The sequence below is a fragment of the Carcharodon carcharias genome, chromosome 13, assembly GCF_017639515.1.
Source record: "Carcharodon carcharias isolate sCarCar2 chromosome 13, sCarCar2.pri, whole genome shotgun sequence".
Lineage (NCBI taxonomy): Eukaryota > Metazoa > Chordata > Chondrichthyes > Lamniformes > Lamnidae > Carcharodon > Carcharodon carcharias.
In genome coordinates, this window is record NC_054479.1 from 86,374,990 (window position 1) to 86,382,405 (window position 7,416).

The 7,416-nt window shown below is 48.1% G+C and overlaps 1 pseudogene; it reads left to right on the forward strand.

The window, feature by feature from the left end:
• The first annotated feature begins 3,194 nt into the window (after window positions 1–3,194).
• On the forward strand, window positions 3,195–3,252 carry LOC121286607 (annotated as a pseudogene).
• The last annotated feature ends 4,164 nt before the right edge of the window (window positions 3,253–7,416 follow it).

Sequence of the window (7,416 nt, forward strand, 5' to 3'; positions counted from 1 at the left end):
ATCTCTGACACTTCCCTTCCCTTCCTTGACCTCTCTGTCTCAATCTCTGGTGATAGACTGTCCACCAATATCCATTACAAACCCACCGACTCCCACAGCTATCTCGACTACAGTTCCTCACACCCCGCTTCCTGTAAGGACTCCATCCCATTCTCTCAGTTCCTTCGCCTCCGTCGCATCTGTTCCGATGATGCTACCTTCAAAAACAGTTCCTCTGACATGTCCTCCTTCTTCCTTAACCGAGGTTTTCCACCCACGGTCGTTGACAGGGCCCTCAACCGTGTCCGGCCCATCTCCCGCGCATCCGCCCTCATGCCTTCTCCTGCCTCCCAGAAACATGATAGGGTCCCCCTTGTCCTCACTTATCACCCCACCAGCCTCCACATTCAAAGGATCATCCTCCGCCATTTCCGCCAACTCCAGCATGATGCCACCACCAAACACATCTTCCCTTCACCCCCCCCATCGGCATTCCGTAGGGATTGCTCCCTCCAGGACACCCTGGTCCACTCCTCCATCACCCTCTACTCCTCAACCCCCTCCTATGGCACCACCCCATGCCCACGCAAAAGATGCAACACCTGCCCCTTCACTTCCTCTCTCCTCACCGTCCAAGGACCCAAACACTCCTTTCAAGTGAAGCAGCATTTCACTTGCATTTCCCCAACTTAGTCTACTGCATTCATTGCTCCCAATGTGGTCTCCTCTACATTGGAGAGACCAAACGTAAACTGGGCGACCGCTTTGCAGAACACCTGCGGTCTGTCCGCAAGAATGACCCAAACCTCCCTGTCGCTTGCCATTTTAACACTCCACCCTGCTCTCTTGCCCAAATGTCTGTCCTTGGCTTGCTGCATTGTTCCAGTGAAGCCCAACGCAAACTGGAGGAACAACACCTCATCTTCCGACTAGGCACTTTACAGCCTTCCGGACTGAATATTGAATTCAACAACTTCAGGTCGTGAGCCCCCTCCCCCATCCCCACCCCCTTTCTGTTTCCCCCTTCCTTTTCTTTTTTTTCCAATAAGTTATATAGATTTTCCTTTTCCCACCTATTTCCATTATATAAAAATTTTTTTTTTTTTTACGTCTTTTATGCTCTCCCCACCCCCACTAGAGCTATACCTTGAGTGCCCTACCATCCATTCTTAATTAGCACATTCGTTTAGATAATATCACCAACTTTAACTTTAACACCTATGTGTTCTTTTGTACTATTGTTGTTGACATCTTTTGATGATCTGCTTCTATCACTGCTTGTTTGTCCCTACAACCACACCCCCACTCCACCTCTCTCTCTCTCTCTCTCTCTCTCCGCCCCCCCACACACACACCTTAAACCAGCTTATATTTCAACTCTTTCTTTGACTCGAACTCAAGTTCTATCGAAGGGTCATGAGGAATCGAAACGTCAACTCTTTTCTTCTCTGCCGATGCTGCCAGACCTGCTGAGTTTTTCCAGGTAATTTTGTTTTTGTTTTGGATAACTGAATGGCATGCAGACATACAATCAATGACAGACAGGTAAAGTCCCACCAGTCCATTTGGCCTGGTTTACACAATGGGCCGAGCTTTTGTCTGGGTACAGAGACGCTTTTCGATGTGCGAGTGGTCACACTTTGACATTTTTTGGAGGAAATCTGATTTACCTCCACATTCCTGACCCTGTGCTATTTTTCTCTGGCCTTTTTGCAGGTCAGGAAAGCCTAGTGCAAAAATGCACACCCACCACTGCGGAGGTCGGGTTCCCCATTTTAAATATGGGCCAGAGATCGGATTTCCTCCTTCATGCCGTTTTTGTCTGGTGGTGCCGGGTTTTAGAGCCTATTCAAGTGTGCCAAATTTGAGAGTTCACGATGAAATGGAAAACGTGCTCGTCTTTGGAACATTCTGAAAGGTTAGTGCGAAATGTTTTGACACTTTCAAATCACTATTAGATGCTGTATTGTAATGCACAGGTGTTTCAATGCAGTGATTCATCATAGGGGTCTGTCCTGCAAAGATAAGTTGATCCTTCCATTGACCAGAATTCTGTAACTGTTCACGCGTACTTTTCCAATGGAGAAAAGGATGTATTCAAAAAGGTAAAAAAAGTGTCTACTGCTGTCATGTTTTTGTGCTCATTCATTCATGGGATGTGGGTGTCACTGGCTGGGCCAGCATTTGTTGCCGATACCTAGTTGCCCCTGAGAAGGTGGTGCTGAGCTGCCTTCTTGAACCGCTGCAGTCCGTGTGGTGTAGGTACACCCACAGTGCTGTTAGGAAGAGAGCTCCAAGATTTTGACCCAGCGACAGTGAAGGAACATTGATATATTTCCAAGTCAGAATGGTGAGTGACTTGGAGGGGAACTCCAAGTGGTTGTCTTCCCATCTATCTGCTGCCCTTGTCCTTCTAGATGGTAGCGGTCGTGGGTTTGGAAGGTGCTGTCTAAGGACCCTTGGTGAGTTCCTGCAGTGCATCTTGTCGATGGTACACACTGCTGCTACTGTGAGTTAGTGGTGGAGGAAGTGAATGTTTGTGGATGTGGTGCCAATCAAGTGGGCTGCTTTGTCCTGGATGGTGTCAAGCTTCTTGAGTGTCATTGAAGCTGCATTTACCCAAGCAATTGGGGGGTATTCCATCACTCTCCTGACTTGTGCCTGACAGATCTGATTGGACTGGTACATCTGACTTCTGAATGTTGAAAAATGGTCTGCACCAACTCCCCTCCATTGATTTACAGGCATTCTGTTTTGAAATGGAAATGGTTCACTGTTCTGAGAGTTGTGCTGGAAGGCTTTTGTTATGACAGTTGCTCCAATACGAAAAAAAACAAAAAAACTGCGGATGCTGGAAATCCAAAACAAAAACAGAATTACCTGGAAAAACTCAGCAGGTCTGGCAGCATCGGTGGAGAAGAAAAGAGTTGACGTTTCGAGTCCTCATGACCCTTCGACAGAACTTGAGTTCGAGTCCAAGAAAGAGTTGAAATATAAGCTGGTTTAAGGTGTGTGGGGGGGAGGCGGAGAGAGAGAGAGGGAGAGAAGTGGAGGGGGTTGGTGTGGTTGTAGGGACAAACAAGCAGTGATAGAAGCAGATCATCAAAAGATGTCAACAACAGTAGAACAAAAGAACACATAGGTGTTAAAGTTGGTGATATTATCTAAACGAATGTGCTAACTAAGAATGGATGGTAGGGCACTCAAGATATAGCTCTAGTGTAGTATCTGTTCTTATCAGTTTAATATCTGATACGTCCCTTATCTGGGGGCTTGGCCTAAATAGCCAAATGGCTATGGTACGGGGTTTGTAACCCCAAGATCAAGAGTTCAAATCTCACAATGACAAACTATGAAACAAGGTAACTTCATCTGAAACAGATGGAAATGGGTTTGTACTCAAAAGAGTTATAGCTCTAGTGGGGTTGGGGAGAGCATAAAAGATTTTAAGATATTTAAAAATAATGGAAATAGGTGGGAAAAGAAAAAAACATATAATTTATTGGAAAAAAAAAGGAAGGGGGAAACAGAAAGGGGGTGGGGATGGGGGAGGGAGATCACGACCTAAAGTTGTTGAATTCAATATTCAGTCCGGAAGGCTGTAAAGTGCCTAGTCGGAAGATGAGGTGTTGTTCCTCCAGTTTGCGTTGGGCTTCACTGGAACAATGCAGCAAGCCAAGGACAGACATGTGGGCAAGAGAGCAGGGTGGAGTGTTAAAATGGCAAGCGACAGGGAGGTTTGGGTCATTCTTGCGGACAGACCGCAGGTGTTCTGCAAAGCGGTCGCCCAGTTTACGTTTGGTCTCTGGACCATGACCCCACCACTGAACATCAAGCCATTGTTTCCAGGACTGTCACTGACCTCATCTCCTCTGGGGATCTTCCTCCCACAGCTTCCAATCTGATAGTCGCCCAACCTCGGACGGCCCGCTTCTATCTCCTACCCAAAATCCACAAACAGAACTGCCCCGGCAGACCGATCATCTCAGCTTGCTCCTGCCCCACAGAACTCATTTCTCGTTATCTTGACTCCCTTCTCTCTCCCCTTGTCCAGTCCCTTCCCACCTACATCCGTGATTCCTCTGACACCTTACGTCACATCAACAATTTCCAGTTCCCTGGCCCCAACCGCTTCCTCTTCACCATGGACGTCCAATCCCTCTACACCTCCATCCCCCACCAGGATGGTCTGAGGGCCCTTAGCTTCTTCCTCGAACAGAGGCCCGAACAATCCCCATCCACCACTACTCTCCTCCGTCTGGCTGACCTTGTTCTCACACTGAACAATTTCTCCTTCAACTCCTCTCACTTCCTCCAAATAAAAGGTGTGGCTATGGGTACCCACATGGGCCCCAGCTATGCCTGTCTCTTTATGGGGTATGTGGAACATTCCTTGTTCCAGTCCTACTCCGGTCCCCTTCCACAACTCTTTCTCTGGTACATCGATGATTACTTCGGTGCCACTTCATGCTCTCGTCGGGACTTGGAAAAATTTATTAATTTTGCTTCCAATCTCCACCCCTCCATCACTTTCACGTGGTCCATCTCTGACACTTCCCTTCCCTTTCTTGACCTCTCTGTCTCAATCTCTGGTGATAGACTGTCCACCAATATCCATTACAAACCCACCGACTCCCACAGCTACCTCGACTACAGCTCCTCACACCCCGATTCCTGTAAGGACTCCATCCCATTCTCTCAGTTCCTTCGCCTCCGTCGCATCTGTTCCGATGATGCCACCTTCAAAAACAGTTCCTCTGACATGTCCTCCTTCTTCCTTAACCGAGGTTTTCCACCCACGGTCGTTGACAGGGCCCTCAACCGTGTCCGGCCCATCTCCCGCGCATCCGCCCTCATGCCTTCTCCTCCCTCCCAGAAACAAGATAGGGTCCCCCTTGTCCTTACTTTTCACCCCTCCAGCCTCCGCATTCAAAGGATCATCCTCCGCCATTTCCACCAACTCCAGCATGATGCCACCACCAAACACATCTTCCCTTCACCCCCCCATCGGCATTCCGTAGGGATCGCTCCCTCCGGGACACCCTGGTCCACTCCTCCATCACCCCCTACTCCTCAACCCCCTCCTATGGCACCACCCCATGCCCATGCAAAAGATGCAACACCTGCCCCTTCACTTCCTCTCTCCTCACCGTCCAAGGGCCCAAACACTCCTTTCAAGTGAAGCAGCATTTCACTTGCATTTCCCCCAACTTAGTCTACTGCATTCGTTGCTCCCAATGTGGTCTCCTCTACATTGGAGAGACCAAACATAAACTGGGCGACTGCTTTGCAGAACACCTGCGGTCTGTCCGCAAGAATGACCTAAACCTCCCTGTCGCTTGCCATTTTAACACTCCACCCTGCTCTCTTGCCCACATGTCTGTCCTTGGCTTGCTGCATTGTTCCAGTGAAGCCCAACGCAAACTGGAGGAACAACACCTCATCTTCCGACTAGGCACTTTACAGCCTTCCGGACTGAATATTGAATTCAACAACTTTAGGTCGTGATCTCCCTCCCCCATCCCCACCCCCTTTCTGTTTCCCCCTTCCTTTTTTTTTCCAATAAATTATATGGTTTTTTCTTTTCCCACCTATTTCCATTATTTTTAAATATCTTAAAATCTTTTATGCTCTCCCCACCCCCACTAGAGCTATACCTTGAGTGCCCTACCATCCATTCTTAATTAGCACATTCGTTTAGATAATATCACCAACTTTAACACCTATGTGTTCTTTTGTTCTATTGTTGTTGACATCTTTTGATGATCTGCTTCTATCACTGCTTGTTTGTCCCTACAACCACACCCCCCCTCCACTTCTCTCTCTCTCTCTCTCTCTCTCTCTCCGCCCCCCCCCCCCCCCCCCCCCCCCCCCCCCCCCCCCCCCCCCCCCCCCCCACCCACACACACCTTAAACCAGCTTATATTTCAACTCTTTCTTGGACGCGAACTCAAGTTCTGTCGAAGGATCATGAGGACTCGAAACGTCAACTCTTTTCTTCTCCGCCGATGTTGCCAGACCTGCTGAGTTTTTCCAGGTAATTCTGTTTTTGCTCCAATATGAATGTTTGGTTAGTTTTCAAAAGCTTCTGCTCAGCAGGTGGTCTTATTGATACAAGACCCTTTGAAAATTTTACAAGCCTATAATAACAGAATATGTCTTTGAAGTGTTTTCTTGTTTCTTTACACACCTAACACAAACATTCACTCTCTACACCACCGACACAGTAGAAGCAGTGTGTACCATCTACAAGATGCACTGCAGTAATTCACCAAGGCTCCTTAGACAGCACCTTCCAAATCCCATGACCACTACCATCTGTAAGGACAAGGGCAGCAGATAGATGGGAACACCACCATCTGAATTTCCCCTCCAAGTCACTCACCATCCTGACTTGGAAATATATCACCGTTCCTTCACTGTCACTGGGTCAAAATCCTGGAATTCCCTCCTGAACAGCACTGTGGGTGTACCTATACCAGATGGACTGCAGCGGTTCAAGAAGGCAGCTCACCAACACCTTCTCAAGGGCAATCAGGGATGGGCAATAAATGCTGCACTAGCCAGCAACACCCACACCCATAAATGAACTTAAAAAAAGATCCAGCAGAGGTGGTGGCATTGTGGTATACAGTCAGGAGGGAGTTACCCTGCAAGCCCTCACTCCAGACCCCATGAAGTCTCATGGCATCAGGTCAAACATGGGCTAGGAACCCTCCTGTTGATTATCACGTATTCAACCCCCCACCGCCCCCCCCAGCCTTTCCTCAGCTGATCAATCAGTGCTCCTCCATGTTGAGCATTACTTGGAGGAAACACTGAGGGGGGGGGGGGTGCAGGGTGCAGAAAGTACTCTGGATGGGGGACTTCAATGTCCATCACCACGAGTGCCTCAGTAACACCACTACTGTCCGAGCTGACCAAGTCCTAAATGACATAGCTGCTAGACTGGGTCTGCGGCAAGTGGTGAGGGAACCAAGAGGGAAAAACATACTTGACCGCATCCTCACCAAGCTGCCTGCTGCAGATGCATCTGTTACTCACAATATGAGCTGATGGTGGAAGAATTAATCCAGGCTGGTCTTTTGGTTCAAGCTGGTTTATTTTCAAGTCAACTCCTCAGTACTACTGACTTTCAAGTAGCTTCCATACAAATGTTCCAGGCTTGGCCTAAATAGCCAAGTGGTTATGATACTGGGTTTATAACCCCAAGATCAAGAGTTCAAATCTCACAATGGCAAACTATGAAACAATGTAACTTCATCTGAATAGGAACAGATGGAAATGTGTTTGTACTCAAAAGAGTTACAGCTTCCAATTGCCTTGATGAAGGTCAGATTAGCGCAAGGGTGCCAGAATGTACTCATTCCTGGAAGTTAAAAGCCCAGCTATAATGTCAATTTTTCCACGGCTACATTCGCTGCCGGATGTCCCTGG